Source organism: Microtus pennsylvanicus, chromosome 2, assembly GCF_037038515.1.
Source record: "Microtus pennsylvanicus isolate mMicPen1 chromosome 2, mMicPen1.hap1, whole genome shotgun sequence".
NCBI lineage: Eukaryota > Metazoa > Chordata > Mammalia > Rodentia > Cricetidae > Microtus > Microtus pennsylvanicus.
The window spans coordinates 306,674-329,397 of NC_134580.1; the positions used below are offsets into that span (position 1 = coordinate 306,674).

The window sequence follows — 22,724 nt, forward strand, 5'->3', positions numbered from 1 at the left end:
TGTTGAGAGTTCTCTATTTAGGTATCTACTCCATTTTTTATTGGATTATTTGATGAGCAATTTCTTGAGTGCTTTGTATATTTTGGAGATAAGACCTCTGTCTGATGTGGGGTTAGTGAAGATCTTTTCCCATTCTGTAACCTGTTGTTTTGTCTTGTTGACCGTGTCCTTTGCTTTATAGAAACTTTTCAGTTTTAGGAGGTCCCATTTATTAATTGTTTCTCTCAGTGTCTGTGCTGCAGGAGTTCTATTTAGAAAGTGGCCTCTTGTGCCAATGCGTTCAAGTTCACTTCCCACTTTCTTTTCTATAAGGTTCAGTGTGGCTGGATTTATGTTGAGATCTTTCATCCATTTGGACCAGAGTGTTGTGCACGGTGATAGATAAAGGTCTATTTTCATTCTTCTACATGTTGATATCCAGTTATGCCAGCATCCTTTGTTAAATATGCTTTCTATTTCCCCATTTGATATCTTTTGCTTCTTTGTCAAAAATCAGGTGTTCAAAGGTGTGTGGATTAATATCCGGGTCTTTGATTTGGTTCCATTGGTCCTCCTGTCTATTTTTGTATCAATACCAGACTGTTTTCAGTACTGTAGCTCTGTAGTAGAGTTTGAAGTCAGGGATTATGATGCCTCCAGAAGCTCTTTTATCATACAAGATTGTTTTGGCTATCCCGGGTTTTTTGCTTTTCCTTGTGAAGATAAGTACTATTCTTTCAAGGTCTGTGAAGAATTTGCTGAGATTTTGATAGGCATTGCATTGAATCTGTAGATTGCTTTTGGTAAGATTGCCATTTTACTATGTTAATTCTACTGACCAAAGAGCAAGGGAGATTGTTGTATCTTCTGATGTCTTATTCAATTTCTTTCTTCAAAGATTTAAAGTTCTTGCCATACAAGTCTTCCACTTGTTTGGTTAGAGTTATTCTGAGCTATTTTATGCTATTTGTGGCTCTTGTGAAGGGTAATTTTTCTCTCCTTTTTTTTTAACCCCATTTATCATCTCTGTACAGGAAGGCTGTAGTAAGAGCTGCGGGCCTCTTTTCATAGCCTGACTCCTGGCTGCCTGGCTAGCTTATGCCCCGAAACAACAACACACAAATCATATTCTTTTAAACACTGCCTGGCCCATTATCTCTAGCCCCCACCGGCCAATTCTCACACCTGGACCAGTCCATTTCTAATAATGTGTGTAGCACCCCAAGATGCGCTTACCGGGAAGATTCTAGCCTATGTCCATCCTAGGTTGGAGTTTCATCACATCTGCCCTGGAGAGGGGAGCATGGTGTCTGAGCTCACTTCCTCTTCCTTCCAGCATTCTGTTCTGTTTACTCTGCCTATCTAAATTTTAACCTATCAGGGCCAAGGCAGTTTATTTAACCAATGACCTTTCTCCATCAGAGGGCTACTAATGTTTTTGAGTTTATCTTGTATCCTGCTACATTACTGAAAATGTTTATGATTTGTAGAAGTTCCATGGTAGAATTTTTTGGGTTGCTTATGTAAACTGTCATATCATCAGCCAATAATGAGAGTTTGACTTCTTTTCTGATTTGTATCCCCTTGATCTCCTTTTGGTGTCTTATTGCTCTAGCTAAGACCTCAAGAACTATATATCATAGATATGGAGAAGGTTATGGACAACCTTGTCTTGTTCTTAGTTTCAGTGGGTTAGCTGTGAGTTTCACTTCATTTAGTTTGAGTTTGCCTGTTGGCTTGCTGTATATTGCTTATATTATGGTTAGGTATGCTCCTTGTATCTCTGTTCTCTCCAAGACATTTATTATGAAGGGATGTTGTTTTTTGTTGAAAGCTTTTTTGGTATCTAATGAGATGATAATATGGTTTTTATTTGTCAGCTTGTTTATATGGTGGATTATATTGACAGATCTCTGGGAAGAAGCTGTCTTGATCGTGATGGATGATGGTTCTGATGTATTCTTGGTTTCGATTTGCCAGTATTTTATTGAGTATTTTTGCATCAATGTTCATGAGTGAGATTTGTCTGTAATTCTCTTTCTTAGTAATTTCTTTCTGTGGTTTGGATATCAGGATAATTGTAGCCTCATAAAAAGTATTTGGCAATGTTCGTTCTGTTTCTATTTTGTGGAATAATTTGAGGAGTATTGGTATTAGTTCTTCTTGGAAAATCTTGTTGAATTCTGAGCTAAAACCGTCTGGTCCTGGGCTTTTTTTTTTGGTTGAGAGACTTTTGATGACTATTTCTATTTCTTCAGCAGTTATATGTCAGTTTAATTTGCTTATCTGGTCTTGATTTAATTTTGGTAAGTAATATTTATCCAGAAAGTTGTCCATTTCCTTTAATTTTTCCAATTTATTGGAGTACAGGTTTTCAAAATATGACCTGATGATTCTCTGTATTTTCTCCATGTCTGTTGTTATGTCCCCCCTTTCATTTCTGATTTTGTTAATTTGGATATTCGCTCTCTGCCTTTTGGTTATTTTGGATAAAAGTTTGTCTATTTTGTTGATTTTCTCAAAGAACCAACTCTTTGTCTCATTGAGTCTTCATATTGTTTTCTTTGTTTCTATTTGGTTGATTTCAGCTCTCAATTAGATTATTTCCTGCCATATAGTTCTCTTGGGTGAATTTGCTTCTTTTTGTTGAAAAGTTTTCAAATGTTCGGTTAATTCACTAGTGTGGGATATTTCCAGCTTCTTTATGTAGGCATTTAGTTTTAGTTAAAACAAGAGAAAGACTTAAAAGGGGTAATTATGAGAAAGGAAAAAAAATCAAATTATCCCATTTGTAGATATGATTATGATTTGGTTTTGTTCTTTTGTCTTAATTTTGTTGTTTTGAGACAGCGTCTTACTGTGTAACTCTAACAGGCATTCATTTATACCAACATTCTATTCTTAGAGGAATCATGAAAAATATTCCATTCAAAATAACCTCTCAAAATTAAGTGTCTGAGAATTGATTTAGGCAAAGAAGTGAAAGACCTCTACAAGGAAAACTTTAAGGTAATAAAAAAGGAAAATCCAGAAGATACTAGACAATAGAAACATATGCCATGCTACTAGATTTACAGAATGTGGTGGAAATGGCTATACTACTAAAATTAACTTATAGAATTAATGTAATACCTAACAAATTTTCCATTTTATGTTTCACAGCTTCAGAAAAACACACACACAAGAATTCATATGAAACCAAAAAGAAAAAAAGACCACAAGTAACCAAAGCAATCCTAAGGAGCAAGAACCTTCCTGGCAGTATTACAGCATCAGACCTCAAATTACACTATCTATTTGTAGTAATGAAAATAGCCAGGTACACAACCATATGATACCTCTATTGTGCTCCTGCACATATACCCAAAGAACTCCATACCCTATCATAGAGATTTTTGTAGTCCCCAGTCTATCATTGTTTTATTCATTATATCAAAAAACTTGAATAAACCTAGTTGTCCATTAGTAGATGATGTTTCTACTTCTGCTCCTTCCCTCGATTCCCTCAGTGATAGACTTTGACCTGGAAGTGAGAGTCAAATAAACCTCTTCCTCCTCTAAGCTGTTTTTGGCGTGGTTTATCACAGACATACTTTCTTGAAGATCATCTTATATCAGAAGCTCCACAAGTCTCCACATACTCCTGCATCGTTGACTGCTTGACTTTTATCATTGGGTCTGTCTGACAAGTATGAGAGGGCCCAGCAGGCATTGGCCAACACGTCAGTGTCACTGACAAACAGCAGGCGCGGAAGGACATTCAGACAGGGAGGAAACCTAGAAAAGAAGAGATGATTAGAAACTAAACAGAAACAAACTGAAATAAGATTAAGACTCTAAAGAAGCCTATCAGGCAGACACTCGGTGAGTTACAGAGTGGTTTACACTTCAAGCGTTTGAAGGACATTTTGATCTCTGGCAATGTGGCCAGTACTTAATCAGTTTTCTGAGCTGAGGTAGTCAGAACCCAATGAAAATGATTTCAGGAAGAAAAATGCTATGTATTAATCCTTAAATTAGAATTCTTTGTTACAGTACACACAGAAAGTAAAGGAAGTAAAGGAACTTTCAAAGATACTACAGCGAGAAATTCTGTTACAGAACTCTGTTATCAACAAAAACTGCTATGGTTCTAAGAGTGATCTAGAGCTTCATACCGGCAGTTAGAAATTACCCTATATTAAAACAAAAACTACCAAAAGCATTGTCTCTACAGAAAAATACAATTTCTTTTTTTAAAAAGATTTTATTTATTTATTTGTTATATATATAGTGTTCTGTCTGCATGTATGCCTGCAGACCAGAAGAGGGTGCCACATCTCATTACAGATGGTATAAACTACCATGTGGTTGTCGGTAATTGAACTCAGGACCTCTGCAAGAGCAGGCAGTGCTCTTAAATACTAAGCCATCTCTTCAGCCCCCAAACACATTTTCTAACACTCTAAAAATTTTAAACAAAAATCGTCTTTCTATAAACATTAATATTGGTTACTATATTACTTTAAGAGCATTTTGTTTCCTAATGATTTCCAATAAGCAAACAATTGTTTACCTTAGCAAATTTTGGAGGGAGACTCTTCCATTTACAGAGATTAGATAAAGGTCATACTGCATTCTGAGTCATGTTCAAGCAGTTTGCCTTTAAAATAACCTATCAGGGCTGGAGAGATGGCTCAGTGGTTAAGAGCATTGCCTGCTCTTCCAAAGGTCCTGAGTTCAATTCCCAGCAACCACATGGTGGCTTACAACCACCTGTAATGAGGTCTGGCGCCCTCTTCTGGCCTGTAGGCATACAGACAGAACATTGTATACATAATAAATAAATAAATATTTTAAAAAAATAAAATAAAATAACCTACCAGTATAATGAACCCACAGTAAATTATAAAAGATCCTAATACTCTATAAAGAAAATAATACTCTTGATAAGAGATGTCTTTATTCTCCAAAATAAATATTCATTCTTTTCTTAAATTATTCATTCTTGAAGAGAAACATTAATTCTAATGCAATATTTCATAATTTCAATAAGAGACATCACCCTAACAAAGTAACAAGAAAATACATGGAATCAAAAGAACACAAGGAAAACACAACATGGCTTCCCAAGGTGTAATACTTCTTATGTATACATTACTCAAAAAAAGAAAAGAAACCTACAGCAGAAGAGGGGAGAAGATATTGTAGTCTAAGACATAATCTCTGCACATGGTATTATCTCCAGCAATGCTGCCAAGGGCCCAGACTGCCTGTGAAAGAGCTTTTCATTAATAAAGTTGAATATTTTCATTCCCTCATAATTCTTTCAAAAGAGATGCCAGCAGATCACAGTAACACTTTATAAAATCAACATTTTACATAAGGACTATTATTTTCTTAAAATCACTCATAAGGGAGTAAAACCAGTTATAGTATCAGTGTTAGAAAATGCAATAACTACACAATAAACAAAGAAAATATTATTTCATCAAAGTAAAAGCTTTACTAGTAAAAGAGAACTTTTTTCCCACTGCTGGGAACTGAACTCAGTACCTCAAAAACGGTAGACAATTGCTCCACAAATTTCCCTTCAACAGTATGAAGTATGAATCCTTATTAGTCTTAATCAATGAAATCCAGAGTCATATATTCAGGGTGAAAGCTGAAAGAGCAGAGAAGCAGAGCAGCCAGTTATCAGAGACTTCTTACCTCTATGAAATCTCAGACTGAATAGAGCAGATCCTGTCGTCAGATTGAATGGGCAGCCAAGATCCTGTTTCCACCTGCATTATATTCCTGTCTCCATCTTCCTAGTCCTGGGACTAAAGGTTTGGGCTACCACCACCTGGCTCTGTTTCTCTTTTATACTGATTCAATCTCAGGTAGCCCAGTGTAGCCTTGAACTCCTGTTCTTCCTGTTCCTCCTCCCAAGTGATGGGATTAAATGTGTGTGCCATCACTGCCTGGCCTCTGTGGTTAACTGTTGTAGGAAGGTCACTTGTTTCTGTCCCCGCTGCCCAGACTCCCATTATAATCACAGAGAAACATGCTGTGCATGTCCTACTTTATGACTTGGTGGGCCCAGTAACACACAACTCATGATGGGCAGTTCAGGTGGCCCACTGTCAAATGTTCAGATTCTTCCAGCACCTGGGATAAATGTCATGTGCTCATATGATTGACCATATTTGTGCTTGAGTGTGTGCATGTGTGTGTGTGTGTGTGTGTGTGTGTGTGTGTGTGTGTGTGTAGACTATGTAGCACGGGCTTTAAAACTCATACTGATCTTCCTGCCTCTGGTGTCCAGATTGCTGGCAGTAAAAGAATACACTACCACAAATAGCTTGAAAATAATTTTTATGGTCTACATATCCTGTTCTTATCATGGCCAAGGAGGCCAGAAGATGGTGTCAGAGCCCCTGGTACTAGAGTTACAGATAGTAGTGAACTTCTATATGTACCAGGAATAGAATCTGGATGCTCTGACAGAATCTTCAATGCTCTTAGCTGGTAAGATATTTTCTATCCTAAGTTTTCTATTCTTGATTTTACTGTCTAAGGCAGCCTAGTCAGGCTCAGACACCTGATGCTGATTAAAAGGTAAAAATTCTCCTTTACTTGGGAAAATAAGTCTCAGGCAGGGATGAGCTCCCTAACTGTTTATCCAATACAACATGATCGGCCAATTATTCATATATGCACAATCAACAAAAATGGATTCTTCAGTTTGTATTCATGTGTTTCAGCATTCTTATTCACCCAAACTTAACAAGGAAGAAATTGGAAGGGATTGGGAAAGGAGGGAATGAAGAGATAAAAGGGGAAAGTGATGCAATATCTTTTAATTATCATTTTATGGTATTGTATGGAGTCTGCTACTTGGTTCCTGGCCACCCGACTAGCTTAGACCAAAAATAATTACACAAAACTGTATTAATTAAATCACTGTTTGACTCATTAGCTCTAGCTTTTTATTGGCTAGCTCTTACATGTTAATTTAACCCATTTCTATTAATCTGTGTATCACCACGTGACTGTGGCTTACCAGCTAGATTCCAACCAGTATCTGTCTCTGGCAGCTCCATGGCTTCTCCTAACTCTGCCTTCCTCCTCCCATGCTATAGACCAAGCCAGTTTTCTTCATTCATTAACCAATAAAATCAACACATAGACAGAAGGAACCTCCCTCACCATTATGGATATAAGTTTTAAATAAAAAGAGGGACTAGAGAGATGACTCAGCAATTAAGAGCACTGGGTGTTGTTACAGATCCCAAGGTTTCATTCCCAGAACCTACATGGTAGCTAACCATTTGCTGTAACGCCAGGCCCAGGAATCTCCTGCCTTCTTCTGGCCTCTGTAGGTACTGTGCACAGAGGTATGCTGGCAAAACACCCATACAACTATTTATTTTTTAAAGTTAGAAAAGGAAAGAATAGAATTCTCTACAGTGATGTCACAGTCCTGAGACAGCAGCCAGGGCTAGTTAAAATGAACTCCTGATCTTGCATGGAAACAGTTGTGGTCTTCTGCTGAGGCAGCCTGCTCAGAGGTAAAAGCAGCTTTATTCTGAGGTTAATAGAGTTCATCATAACCGTCCATCTAAGAGCAGAGTACACAGTGCTGTTAAGTGACCTTTTCTTGAAGTATTTTCTATTTATGTTCTCTATCTTTTGTATCTGTGAGAATTGTGGCATTGGTACAGTTATCTTTTAGATCAAACATCAAGATTGACAGGTCACATAGGCTCCAAAGCAATCTTCTTTCACTGTGTGGTTTACCTGATTTTCAGCTAAGACCTTGTTGTAAATTTAAAAAGTGTCACAAAAAGAGAGCTCACAAGGAGGGATTTTTTTTATTAGGGTAAAGGGAACGTGAAAAAATTGGGGAGACCAGTCTTTAGGTAAAGGAGCAGCAGAAGAGAAGAGAGAGGCAGAGGGATGGGGGGAAAAGACAGAGACATGCAAAGAAGTAGAAAAAGAAAGAAAAAAGGGGAGAAAGGTAGAAATGGAGGGAGAGGGAGAGGGAAAGAGAGGAAGTGGGCAAGGCCCACCTTTGATGTGCACAGGAGGTGATCTTAGTGACTGAAGCTGAGGACATATCTTGTCACCACCCCAAGGGCAGACCAGTACAGATGCCTGAATACTAACACTTGTGGTACAAGATAAACATATCAGAGACATTTCTTTCCAGCATTATTATAATTTATATGTTTCTACATGACTTTGAAGTGAGAATGTCCCTAAACATCTCCACTTTTATATTGTCAACATATTCATAAATGGATTTGTTAACTGAACCTGCTTAGGAATAGACAGAACTCTAAATAAATGTATAGACTCCCTTAGTAAAATCCACATGCTTCCTTTGTTTTGGAAAAGCATTGTTTTGGAAATAACTCCCATGCTTTCCCTGTCTCCTGGAGGTAACAATTTTTCTTATTTCTTCTGTCTTGACTGTTGTGGTGCTAATCTTGGAAGCCAAATTGACTACATCTGGAATTAACTAAAATCCAATGGGTATACCAATGAGGGATTTTTCTAAAGGTTTTAAAATTAAAGGCCTGTCTTTAATCTGGATCATTTGAAGTGATATCCATGTTCAGATACTTGGTTGCTGTGCACACCTCTAACCCCAGCACTCAGGAGGCTAAAGGAGTCAGATTTTTCTAGGTTTGAGACCAGCCTTATCTACAGAATGAATTCCAGGGCTACAGAGAAAAACCCTGTCTCAAAAACACCAAAAAAGAATAAAGAAAAAAACCCCAATCAAACAAAGAATAAGATCTGCCTTAAATCTGGATCACACTTTCTGGTGTCACCTACATGTATAAGGAATATTTGTTGTGTTTGGTGGTCACACAATAATGGTGGGATAGACCTCCAAAATCTATTAAACCAGAAGTAAGCTTTATTCCAGAAAAAGAAAAAAAACCACCACGGGGCACACAAAGCTTGTCACCTATACCTGTGATCACAGCCAGAGGCCGGCTTCTGAAACTGTGGCCCTGAGGGCTGGTTTGGAGCCTCTTCCTACAGTAAAATCTAGCACCAGGTGTGTGTCAAAGGGCTTTTACAACCTTGAGGTCAGGCTTAAAGTCACTTTACATTGTTAGTTTTACAACTTTTGTTTATAGAGCATTAGAATGCTAACTTAGAGTGATTGTGAAAGTTAGTGGCTGGCACAGCCACTTTTCACGGCACCTGAGAGAATGTAAGGCAGAAGAGAGTAGAGTTACATAAGGGGACAGTTAAAAATTAGAATACAAGTAGAGTGTCCCATAGAGACAATATCTAGAAGCTAACTTTTTTTTTTTTTTTTTTTGTGCCAGCACTTGCCTAGCTGAAAAGCTGGGAGGCAGGAAATGACTGTTAAAAGTTTACCTCTGTACACAGTGGCTGCCAGGATGCATGCTCTTAAGGCAGAAAGTGTTTGTTAGTGGTTAACAGTGGCTGGCAGCTCTCTCTCTCTCTCTCTCTCTGTCCTCTCTCTGTTCTCTCTCTCTGTTTCCTCTCTCTCTCTGTTCTCTCTGTTCTCTCTGTTCTCTCTGTTCTCTCTCTCTCTCTCTCTCTCTCTCTCTCTCTCTCTCTGTCCTCTCTTTCTCTGTTCTCTCTGTTTTCTCTCTCTCTCTCTCTCTCTTTCTAAAATGTGTTTTTGCTTACAACTTTATATTTTTGCACTTCTGGACTGGACCCTTAATTTCTACAACTTATTTCTGTATTTTTTATTGCTGAAGAAGGAAGCTCTCTCTGTGTCCACTTGCCCTAGCTCTGGCTACCAAGCTCATTTCTTTACGAGCATCTTCCTTGAAATTTTGGTATATACTGAAGACCAGCTGAGATCTCCAGCCTCATGAACTTAACAACTACTAGAATCTTCAAATTTCTTGGATTACCTGGACCACAGCTTGTAAGACATTCTAATAAATCTACTTTCTATATACGTGGAGAGATTCATTCTACCAGTGCTATTCATGGAGACAACTTTGAATAATGCTGCTGTGGGTTTTTTCACCTGCCCATTGAGGAAGATGTGACGGCATTAGTGCTCATAAACACTTTTTTCCTGTCTTATTATTCTCTAAGTATTCAACTTTCCCTGGAGACTAATCTTTATTATTATCCATTTGACAACTGTTTGTTCTGAATTTCATGAATGAAACTCCAAAGTAATGGAAGCATCATGCAGCTTTCTGGTGGGAGAAAGACTTATTATCTGTTTTTAATCTATGATCTAGTTCTTACTTTTCTTTCCTGGTTATCTGAAGTCCCTGGGACAACCAGGTAAAAATTATCTTCAGTTCACCTGACCTCAGTGTCACATAACAAATATCTCCTTTTGTATCTTTAAATCTCCCTTTAGCTGTTAATATTCTGGGCATCCTTCCACCTGTGGGACAGGGACGTAGTATATAACAGTGGCCCACACAAGCTAGCTAGCCACATTGTGTCAAGGAGAAGAACGGGCAGTGCCTGTGGAGAGCTGGAAGATAGCAGGGTCTGCTATTGGAGCCAAGGTCTCGTGCTATGGATCTTTTCTAGATCTCTGATGATCTAGAAAAGGTCTTTGGGATGAAAGGCAGGGCCAGGAACCACTGAGCTGTGTCTTTAATTTTTATTTTTTAAATTTTTATTTCATTAGTTAATTAATTAATTTATTGTTTTTCGAGACAGGATTCCTCTGTAGCTTTGGAGCCTTTCCTGGAACTAGCTTTTGCAGATTTCTTTCTTTCTTTCTCTCTTTCTTTCTCTCTCTCTTTCTTTCTTTCTTTCTTTCTTTCTTTCTTTCTTTCTTTCTTTCTTTCTTTCTTTCTAGCTTTTGCAGATTTCTTTCTTTCTTCCTTCCTCTTTCTTTCTTTCTTTCTTTCTTTCTTTCTTTCTTTCTTTTTTAATTTAGTTTTAGTTTTTTGAGGCAGGGTTTCTCTGCACCTTTGGAGCCTGTCCTGAAAAAGGGCAGGCTGGTTTAGAACTCAAGGAGATTAGCGTACCTCTGCTTCCTAAGGGCTGGGATTAAAGGCATGCTCCGCCACCATGACCAACCAGCTGAGCTGTGTCTTTAAGCACAGAATAACTCTATGGGAGGTGCTCTTGTCACTCAGGACTCACTAGCCAATCAGGCCCTCCAGGTGACCTGCCAGTCAGAAGTTGTACAGGATCCTTCCGGTGGTGGCCACTTTCAAGCTTGACTTTGAAGAGAATTTGGCGTCAGTGGTTTTGTGTGTTCTACTGTGAGTGCAGGGAGCTGAGCAGGGAGCATGGACAAGCTGGAAAACCATGACGTGGTGAGCTTGGGGTTATCCTCAGACTGAGAGGAGCGGCTAGTTGAGCCATGGGAGACAGTGTGGTGCATCCTCCTCTAAGCTGGGTGGGAGCTGGTGACCAGATGCAGAGTTAATCATATTTCTGCCTGGTCCTGCTGGTACTCCATGCCCCAGCAGGGTCTGTGTGATCCTGTGTGATTCTGCATGATCTTTGAAATTCCTGAGCTGGCTGGCAGCCTCTGAGTAATTTACTATCCTTACTGCGTCTGCTCAGAGATTTGGGAGTGGGACTGTGCTTTGAAATACCCTTATTGTTGACTTCACTGTGACATGTGGGCTCCCTTAGTGCTTGTATTGTCGCAGTGGAACACAGATTTGCCAAAGACAGATAGCTCTGTTTCCTCTAGTATCTTCCAGAAGTTCTTCACTTGGAACATTTAATATTTAGGTTTAGGATCCATCTGGAGTTAATTGTGTGGAGCTTGTAACAGTATTTCTTGTATAGAGTAGCACTCCACTGCTAAATTGTAGAAGCGTAGAATTGATGGTAATAGAATCACCGGTTCTTAGAAGACATTAAGTCACAAAATAGAATTTCGGTAAGGGAGAGCTGCATCCCAAATACCCCAAAGGCAATGGTATTCTAACCTGTTAGAGATTAGTATGATAAAATATAAAAGTTTGTTCCCCAGGATTAACCAGCTACATTCCCATCACAAAGGAGACAAGCCTGATTTACAACCAGCACAAATGCCCATCCGTCCATTAAAAAACTGGCTTCTAAATGCTGTTCAAGGAGCCATTACAGGGTCACAACTAACATTAAGTCCTGTTGTGCCATAAACGTATATTAATTCTATGATTAATTTCCAGTCTTTTTGAAAAGTGTTTTTGAGTCAAGGTCTCCTAATTTTATTGAGATGTGCTTGAACCCTGTCTGTAGCCCCACAAGGCATTGTCCTTGTTCTCCTCTTGACTAAACACTCTAAACCTTGGATTACATGTCTGCAGCACCACACAGTTCTAAAATTACCACACAGTTCTAAAATTGTGTTTGAGTCACATAGTGGACTGTCCATTGCAGAATAGGGAAAGGATTTGTGTGTGGAGCATGGCTTCTCCCTTCAGACCAGAAGAGGAGGAACATTGTTCTGTGTTCACTGTAGGGGGAAACAGACTAGATAATGGCTAAGTCACAGACTGCACTGCAGGGGTCTCCATTATAAAGAAGGACTGATGGGGCCTGGTGAGTGACTTTCTGTGTAATTTCCCTGCATGTTTTCATTCCTTCCATGTGAATGAAGACAGACAGAATTGGTGGGTGTACAATTTAGGGAGGATAGCTTGAACTACTAAGTATTCAGTTTCCAATTAGAGAGCTCTCCTATGCAGATATGTACAATCTTAGTTGACATTGTTAAGTTAGCTGAAAGGTTTGAGAAACAGGCAATTGACTGTAACACCATCACATCACAACACTCAGTGGCTAACATTTTACATGGAACAAAGCCATACAGTCTCTTATTAATGGCACTCTTTCTCTCAGGGAAAGGACTACTCCATTTCAAATTTAGTATAGATAAATGTTCTATTTTCTTTTATCATTTTAAAGCATCAATTATTGGTATCATTTTTAACCTTCATTATTTTTAGATGAATTACTGCTATATTTTCAATATTTCCTAGTTTAAAAATTTCATTCCATTCTTTCTTAAGTGCTGTTTATTTATTTATATCAGTTTAGAGCAGGGTTTCTTAACCTTGTTGGTCACAGCTTCCTTTGGGGGATCAAATGATCCTATCACAGGACTGGCCTAAGACCATCAGAAAGCACGGATATTTTATATTATAATTCATAACAGTAGCAAAAATATAGTTATAAAGGAGCAGTGAAAATAATTTTATAGTTGGGGGTTCAACACATCAGGAGGAACTGTTTTAAATGGTCACAACATTAGGAAGATTGAGAACAATTGGTTTATATCAGTGTCTCCTGTAGCTCAGGCTTTCCTCACACTATGTAATTGAGAATTGCTTTGAACACCTAATCCTGCCTCTGCTACCCAGTGCTAGAAAGATAGTCCTGCAACTCTAACCAGGATGGACTTTGACTGGTCTGTGGAAAGGAGAAATAGATCAGTGAATGAGTATCCTCCAACTTCTCTAGATTTTATTGTGAATTTACAAGTGGAGTAGGACCGATGTAAGAATTTAGTTCACTGACTAACTGTAAAGCAAGCATAGTCACAACAGAAAAGGGAATTGGCAAGAAAAAGGGTGAAAGATTTCCTGCTGGGGCAGTAGTTGTCATTAGCAATGAGTAGTGACACACCATAAACTCTGCATTCAAGAATCTATATAAAAACATAATTAAACCAAATTACTGTAGTTACAGTAGTTCAAGCAAACTAGAAGAACTGGGTAAAAGGGTTTGGTCCTGCCTAACATGACTGTATACCCTGAGAGAAATGATGTGAGTTGTACTTGGTGTGCTCTAATACAGATCCCTAGTCTCTGGAGCACACAACCATGAAGCTTGTTTGAACTTTTTAACCGTATTCTTTTGATATTGTAATTACATTATTTTTACTATCAGTCTCTAGCTTCCAACTGTTCTCATGGACCCTTTATTGTGTTCTAATCCATGGCCTCTTTTTGTTTAACAATCACTGCTTGAATGTGACCTGGGTTTGGTTACAAGACCTCCCAGCTATGAAGTAAAGGGTCGACTACACTGGACATTGAGTGTGTAATAGAATATGTACACATAGGACCATGTGCCTTGGAGGAAGAACAGGAATTGCTCTGGGAAAATGGAAGATTTTACTAAACTATAAATTAGGGTCTTGTCTCACCATAGTGTGGAAGAAAACCTGGAGGGGTTTTGCTCTCTGAGACATTTGATCTCTGTTCACCCCGTAGGCTAACTGCTAATGTCTTGAAGCCCAGCTGGGTGGTTCTAGCTAATGAAGGACTCTACTTGGCAGTCAGTATCACCGTAGGAGGTAGCTTACAGGTTCTTTCCAGGGTTCTCTTGTTCTGCTGATTGGAGATGTGAGGAGGACCACAAAGCCATGCCATGGTATATGTAGGGGCCACTTCCCCAGACCAGGAAGAGCAGGTTGGCTGAGCTATTAGCTGCTTGGAAAGCAATGGACCATGATCCAGACAGGTTCTGTTAGTTTGTTTGGTGATCTGGGTAGTGGCCCTTGGCCTCTGAGCTTTGTTGAGTGTGGATTCCCTGGGGGAGGGAGAGGCTGTGCCATACTGGTGTGGGAGACTATGAGCTTATATAATATTATTGCCTCATGCTATGTAATTGATAATTTCTTTAAACACCCCAATACTGCCTCTGCTGCCCAGTGCTGGGTAGATAGTCCTGAAACTCCTTCAGGACAGGGCCTTGACTGGTTTGTGAGAAAGCAAAAATAGAACAGCTAGTGAGTGACCTCCAGTATCTCAGTCTTTTAGTGCTTGCTTATAAATGAAGAGGGATCTGTGCAAGAATTGAGTACATAGGTCAAGCTTGAAGCTGGTATATTCACAGTGCAGAAAGTGAAAGACAGGACAGTGGTTGAGAACTTTCCTACTTCAACGGAAGTTGAGATTAGCAATGCTTAGCTATTTACTAATTACCTAATTAGGAATTCAGTAATCAATTTTAGATGCTCCATAAATGTCCTGATGGCCATTTCTTGTTGTCCACAGGCCAGGGCAATCAAGAATCTAAATAAAAAACTGACTTTCTCATAAAACCAAATTGCTATATTTATAGTAGTTCAACCAAAATAGATCTGAGTAAAATGTAGCCCACCTAACAGGACTGTTATTTTACTGGTTTTAAATATATCTCCAGAGATGAAAGGTTTGAGAAATCTTTGATGTGCTCTAATATAAATCTCTAGTTTCTGAAGCACATGGCCATGAATCCTATTTCAACTTTTCAAAATATTTTTTTGAGATTATAACAATATCATATCCGCATTCTCTTTCCTGTCCCCACGCTTTACCATGACCCCTTATTATCTTCTAATTCATGGCCTATTTTTCTTTAACAACGGTTGTAAATGTGACCCATGTTTGGCTGCAGGATTTCCCAGGTATGACGTGATAGGTTGGCTGCACTGCACATTGAGTGTGTAATAGAAGGTGTATTCAAAGGACCCTGTGCTTTGGATGAGGAATGGGATATGTGCTAGGAAAGTGGATGACTGTCTACTAAAATACAAACTTTCTGTCTAGAACCCTGTCTACTGGGCTGGAAGGGCAGAATAGGAAGTACTGTGCTGTCTGGTGATCTCTGATCACCCATTAGGGGAGCTGAAAATATTCTGAGGCCCAGCAGAATTGCCCTTAGCCAATGAGGAACTCTGGACATCTTAGCAAGCAGGTAGGTTGCAGGTTCTTTTCAGGATTCTTTTCTACTTTTGTTGTAATGAGTTGTAAGGAAGACCACAACCTATGCCATGGTGCATGTAGGGTGTTCAGAGCTGTAATTTCTGCTGGGATTTGGATGGACCATGAGCCAGGCTGTGGTTCTGTTGCTCTGTGTAATGACCTGGGTAGTTCCCCTTGTCTTCTGAGCCTCCTCGTGTATGGATTTCCCGGGGAGAGGGAGACTCCGCAGCCCTGGCATGGTTGGATATTGTCCTTGTAATATCACTGTCCAGTGTACATACAGAGCCATGCTCTTGGTGTACAGTGGAAAGAAAAATTTGAAAACTGATAATCTGGTTTCTAGAAGTTCTGAATATTGCAGTCTACTTTCAAGTTTGTCTGATAAATGTCTCAAATTGTTTAAAAGCTGGTAGAACTATGGTGATGTTGATTGTCTTTTAGCAATACATGATTAAAATGCTTCTAACTTTCTGCTACCACCAGCTGCAATGGTGTAATTCAGTGGTGTTTAGTTCCATGGGACAAAGGGAGTTTCTGTGCTACAGAGGTTTCTTAGGTTTTTATGGTGTTGGGCAGGTAGATAGAGCAGAATCTATATCTTGCACTAAAATCCATTTGACAGGAAGCAGAAGTTATTCTATATTGTTTTGGGATTGATCTTCAGTGTGTCTGGGTTTACCTGAAAACACAAGGAGGTCTAAGGGGCTACATAACCTTAGCAGGAGATCATCTCTTTTTGCAGAGAGGGCTCTAGAGCATGAGGCCTCTCTGGAAGAAATAACAGTAGCTGGAAGGTCAGAAACAACAGTTTAAGGGTCACATTGAAGTAATTTTATGAAAATTGTGAAGACTTTATTTAATTTCCATACACATAGAATCATAGGTAGCTGGGTAACATTGGTCAGGACCACACGTTTCCTGACTGTTTCCTTTGGTCTTTTGATTAATAGCTGACTATATTTTCCTGACTTTGCTCTTGGCCTTTTCTCTCCATCCTCTTTATTCTTTCCCAAATATCATACACATTCTAGGTTGATCAGCTTTGTGGTAATTTTTTTTTCCTGAGACAGGGTTTCTCTGTAACTTTGGAGCCTGTCCTGGAACTCACTTTGTAGACCAGACTGGCTTCAAACTCACAGAGATCCTGCTGTCTCTGCCTCCTGAGTGCTGGGATTAGAGGTATGTACAATCTCCACCCAGAAAGAAGTCATATTATGTCAATCTGTGTACTATTTTTTGATAATCCCATGATTACTCTGTGTGCTTACAATATGAATGTAGCTTTGTAATAGCTTTCCTGTTATAAATCGTTGGGAATTGCCATTGCACTGTATTCATTTATGATGCAAATTTACCATACACGTCATCTTAGTTTTGATGCCTCATGTTTCCAAGGATCATTTATTTACTTCTTTCTTTATTTAGGTTTTGTTGCTCTTGTTGTTAATCTGTGAGAGACTTTTGGTTTATTGGATAAAAGGTATTATGGATGTTGGCAGGTGGCTCAGCACATATTCATTTTGGAGGTGACCTGAGTTCAGATACCTACACTCAAGTTGTGAGGCTCATAACTCTAGCATTTTTAGATCCAGGGCATCTGAAATTCTTTTTTGTATGTTACTTGTATATATATGGAAGATATTCTCACTCATTGCCAAACATATGCAAAAAATAGCAATAAACTTGCTTTCAAAAGTGCTTGTGACTTATAAAGCAATTAGAGTAAAACAAGCTGCTCTAGGTGTCCACAGATACTTTAAAAATCTGTGATCTTGCATTTTGTGTTAAAATATTTTCATTTCCTCACTTTGATTGCAGACCTACAGGCAATCAGCAATCAGGGGGAGCAAAATGGTGTCTAAGTGATTCTAACAGACATCCTTTTCTTTACTATAAGATAATGAGATTTTTTTAAGTAGTCAAAACTATTTTCTATGAAAAACATGAGAAGGTTTCAAGTGAATCTCTCCAATTTTGGTAGAACAGCTCTCCTCACCCAAGCCATTTTCTATTTTTGTAAAGGATAAAGAACAGAAGTGTACAGGATGAGTGCTAGTCACTGATTTCTTAGAGTTTGATTTTGATTAGAATCTTCTAGTTTTTCTTTAAAGGAGAATAATATGTCTTTGTGTCTTTGTCAGTGCTATCAATCTATGTTGTTGATTTTATTCATTTTTATCTAAGTATATTGTTTATTTTCTGGAAAATAATTGTCTCACCAATTTCTTATTCAGATTTCTCATGTTATGAGTTCCTTGAGTTTTTGTTTGTTTGGAAAGTTTCTGTGGAGAGACAGTTTTAGTTTTATCTTCTTTATCTTAAATGGTTTTTTTCTTCTTTCCATTTCCTGGCATATCTATCTTTGTTTGTGTTTTTGCTGCTTAAGTTATTGATATAATTAGTACGTTGCCTTGGATCTTAATATCTTTTTGTATATTAGCCTCAGCTATCAGAATGGTATTGCTTAGAGTAATCTCAGAAAATACCAATTGAGAGTATGACTAGATAAGACTATCTGATTAGGGTATCTGAGAGAGATTGTGTTGATTTTGATTGATATAGGTAGGCTCTTCCACTGAGTTGGCAATATCTCTGAGCACAAAGCTCTGAGCACAAGATGGTGACAAAACAAGAGGGAAAGTCAGAAAACAATGATTCCACATGTTTTGCCTTTAGTTATCAGCTTGGGTATCTATCCTAAGCTCTCATAAGGAGGAACTGTGAAATAGGGTTAACAACCAAATAAACATGTTCATTACCTGAGTTGCTTTTGATTGCATAATTTAATAACAATAGCAGAAGAAAATTGAAACAAAAATAGGATTCAAAGGGGATTTTGTTGCTGCAAAGGACCTGGAAATGTTGACTCTTATTAGAATGCCGAAGAGATCAGAAAACTGGACAAAGAGCTTAATCAGCTGTTTTTGTAGGACATAAACGAAGGGAATGTTGAGAGTAATGGCAGACAGTGAAGGTCAAGGTCATAGGATTTTAGTGGGCAGTAGACTCTTCAGGGAACCATGGAGTTGGCCTGACCTAACTGTCTTTAGAGACATGTGTCATAGGATTTTCAGGTTAAAGCCCATGGTTCCTGGTCATAATATACCTCCCAGTTCCTGACAGACTGTTGCATTCCCTCATGCAGTGAAACATTCAGGCTGATTTGTGCTTCTTTGTACAATTCCTTAGTAGTCAAGGAACAGGACATTTGAACTTAGACATTAATTTTGTGTATGCTGTATAGCTTGCAAACTTCATTATATCCTGGTATAGACAGAGGTTGTTTAGTCATTTCCCCACTATCCACACCCATAGTAATTATACAGAACTTATATTAATTATAAGACTGCATATCCAATAGCTTAGGCTTCTTATTAAATAACTTTTACATCTTAAATTAACCCAATTCATCTGTGTATTGCCACATAGCTGTGGCCTACCAATAAGGTTCCATCCAGCATCTGTCTCCTCCAGTGGCTACATGGCATTCTCCCTGACTCTGCCTTCTTTTCTCCTCTATCTCTGCTTGCAATTCTTACCTTTTTTTATTCTGTGCTACCATAGGCCCAAAGCGGTTTCTTTATTAACCAATGGGAATAGAACATATTCACAGCATACAGAGGGGAATTTTGTCTACAAAAAAAGGAAGGTTTTAACTTTGATATAGCAAGGTTACATATAACAAAACCATATCAAGCAAGAATTATAGTTACAATATTTAGTCCATTTACATTTGGCAAATTAAGAAAAATACTCTATCATGTATTTTATCTTTATGAGTCTAAAGTTTTTTTTATTTTTTAAAATTTATTTATTTATTAAAGATTTCTGTCTCTTCCCCACCACTGCCTCCCATTTCCTTCCCCCATATATAATCTATCTTTTATAATAATAAAATGGTCTTTCTTCAACTCCACCAAAGACTCTAGAAGGATATATATTACTTAACTAATTATAAGCACTTCCAAAACTCTAGAATTGACAAAGACATCTTGCTGCCTGGACAGTCACCCAAAGTTCTTCTGTAACATCTGCAGTCTAGAGGCCCATAGTGTCTGATAGACTTTTCCATGAAGCAGAAAATTTCAAAGACAGTTCCACTTATATTGGCACTTTCTCAGTCACCTTTTTTCTGTGTCTTGCAGAATGTCTAGCAGACTCTTTCATGAAGCAGGACCTGTCTCACCTTTTTAAGGCAACTTTATTAGTCCTTTTTGTAGGTCCTGCATGTTCAGTTTATACAACATACCATCAAGCAATCCAGTCAAGAGCAGTTTCTTGCCCAAATGGCTAGCCTAGTCACATTGAAGGCAAATTCCATAATAAGTTCCTTCAATGCCCATCAACCCCTCTGAAATAATTGGTGCTACCAGAAGGATTCATGTCTCACTGTCATGAAGAGGCATAAATTTTAAAAACATTTAAAATGCCATATTCTATATGTCTTTGAAAGATTTGAAGAATACCTATCCATATGAAGTATATCTCTGTACATCTAGAAAACTTAACTAACATGACTACAAGTTTAACTATTATAAATGACTTTCTATTAATTTGTATTTTAACTATACATTATCATAAATGAACTGAACAAATATAATACCTTAAACAAGAGCAGACATTCATTTAACAAAATAGACATTAAATTTATATCAATAGACTTCCACTGTTTCTCTGATCTTTCAGGTTTTTACCCCTGATATCTACCTCCCAATTTTTATTGATAAAGATTAATTAGTTAATGTTTCATCTGGCCCCCTAAAAATATGCTTAATAAACAGAAAGGGGTAATTAAGACACCTAGATATAGATTGCATAGTAGTTTTTTAACTTTCATTTTTTAATGCTAATGGAAAGGAAATGGCAGCTGTGGAGAAAGTTAAAAGTTGTAACCTTTCATTTTTTATTTAGACAAAAGGGGAAATGTTGTACAACATTAATTCAAGGTGTGTTACATTTGTTTATGCTGTGAAATATTTGTTTAATGATGCAAGAGTGTGTGCATTCTTTTATGTTGCATTTTTTAACTCTGAAGCCATGTTACTTTGCCTGCCTAAAACAACTGATTGGTCTAACAAAGATCTGAATGGCCAATAGCTAGGCAGGAGAGGGATAGGATGGGATGCCAGCCAGAGAGAATAAATAAAAGGAGAAAGAGAGAAGGATTGAGGACCAAAAAGAGAAGGAGCAGAATGTCAGGGACCAGCCACCCAGCTTCACAGTTAGCCACAGAGTAAAAAGTAAAGAAAGGTATATAGAATAAAGGTAAAATCCCAAAGGCAAAGGTAGATAAAATAATTTAAAATAAGAAAAGTTGACTAGAACCAAGCTAAGGTTGGGCATTCATAGGTAAGAATAATCCTTCATGTGATTTATTTGGGTGTTGGGTGGTGGGCTCCCAAAAGAGCCAAACAGTAAAATACTAACTATAGGATGAATCATCTGTGGTTATATGCCCAAGACTGGTACAACAGAATCCTGAGGTAGATCTATTTCCAATTTTCTGAGGAACTGCCATTGTGATTTCCATAGCAGCTATATAAGTTTGTAAAGGTTTTTCCCCCATAGATAACCAGAGTGTTATAGCTAAAGTGCTGCGTAGCTTATACCAGTTTATATTTTAAGAGTTTTTGGTGACTTGAAATTATTAGGCCTGTTCATATCCCAATATCTGAGTTGGGAGTCCCAGAACCACCTGCTACTCTAGATTCAGGGGATCTGACACCATCTTTTCTTATATGTCACCTGTATATACATGGAAAACATTCTTTCTCACAAATAAACATATATAAAATATGGGGATAAGCTTCTTTTCAAAAATCCTTGTGACTCATAAAACAATTAGAGCAAAACAAGTTGCTTTAGGTATATATTACAAATCATACACTGTTTCTTTAAAAAATTGTTATCTTGCATTTGGTTTGAAAAAGTTTTTATTTCCCCACTATGATGCAGACTTACAGGCAATCTTCAGTCATAGGAAACAAAATGGTGCCTAAGTGATGTTAATCAATATAATTTTCTTTTTATAAGAGAATGGGATCCTTTTAGTAATCAAAACTCTTTATATATTTAAAACATCAGAAAGCTTTATGCAAATTTCTTCAATTATGGTGGATCAGCTCTCCTCACCCAATCCATTGTCTATTATCAGCAAAGGAGAGAAGTTGTACACAGGATGGCTGCTGGCCAGTGATTTCTTGTTATTTAATTTTGGTTAGTATCTTGTCATTCTTATTTAAGGAACTATGATATGTATTTGTAGGCCTGTCTTTGTGTCTTGTTTCGCCTATGATACCATCTATATTATTTTTTTATTAATTATCATCTAAATTTATTGTTGTTTCTCTATAAAATGACAGATTTTCATTATTCTTTTTCAGAAAATTTCCTATATTATGAGGTCCCTGAGCATTTCTCGGTTTAGGAAGTGTCTGTGGAGAAACAGTTTTAGTTTTCTCTTTTTGAACTTAGAGGCTTACTTTTTCTCATTTATTTTTTTGGAAATGTGTCATATTTTTATTAGAGATCAACATAGCATATATGCCTCTGTGCACAAATTTAATAACACATAGAAAGTATAGAACATTATCATTGTCCGTGCAATCACACAGGTTGTTGGGATCCCATGTTAGGGTGACATCTGTTGGAGTCAAGTCTTGACAAGTTTATATGTTCCACCAGGGTAGGATCATGTGGATTAGAAATGTTAGACAAAAACAAAAAAGAAAGAGAAACACAAAGACACAGAATAGAGTTGGGAAGGTAACCCAGTGAATACTGAATTCTCATTTATGTTCCATATGCTTTATATACCCCAATCCAAAAGCAGGGGAAGAAGACAAGACTTCTTTACCATAATACAAACAAGAAACAAACTAATTACCTCTACAATACCTGTACCATCAAGTCACTCTACCCTAAGTTAAGTTGGTTAGGCAGGACACACAGCCACCACACCTTAGGTCGAACATCCTGTAGGTAGATACACCTTGGGTCAAAATTCCTATTGAAGGAGCAAGAATAGCCCTAAATTCAGAACCTTTGGTCAAGGTGAAATGGATTCACATCCATGGGCTCTAGTAACATATAAACAAATGCACA

The 22,724-nt window shown here is 37.9% G+C and overlaps 1 protein-coding gene across 1 annotated transcript in view; it reads left to right on the forward strand.

Annotated features, from left to right (window-relative positions):
• Window positions 1-11,130: 11,130 nt before the first annotated feature.
• Window positions 11,131-22,724, forward strand: part of LOC142844668 (uncharacterized) — a 31,490-nt gene continuing 19,896 nt past the window's right edge. The window contains exon 1 of the mRNA XM_075963479.1: window positions 11,131-11,243. The gene's annotated coding sequence lies outside the window, so the exon portion shown is untranslated. The remainder of the gene's footprint in view (window positions 11,244-22,724) is intronic.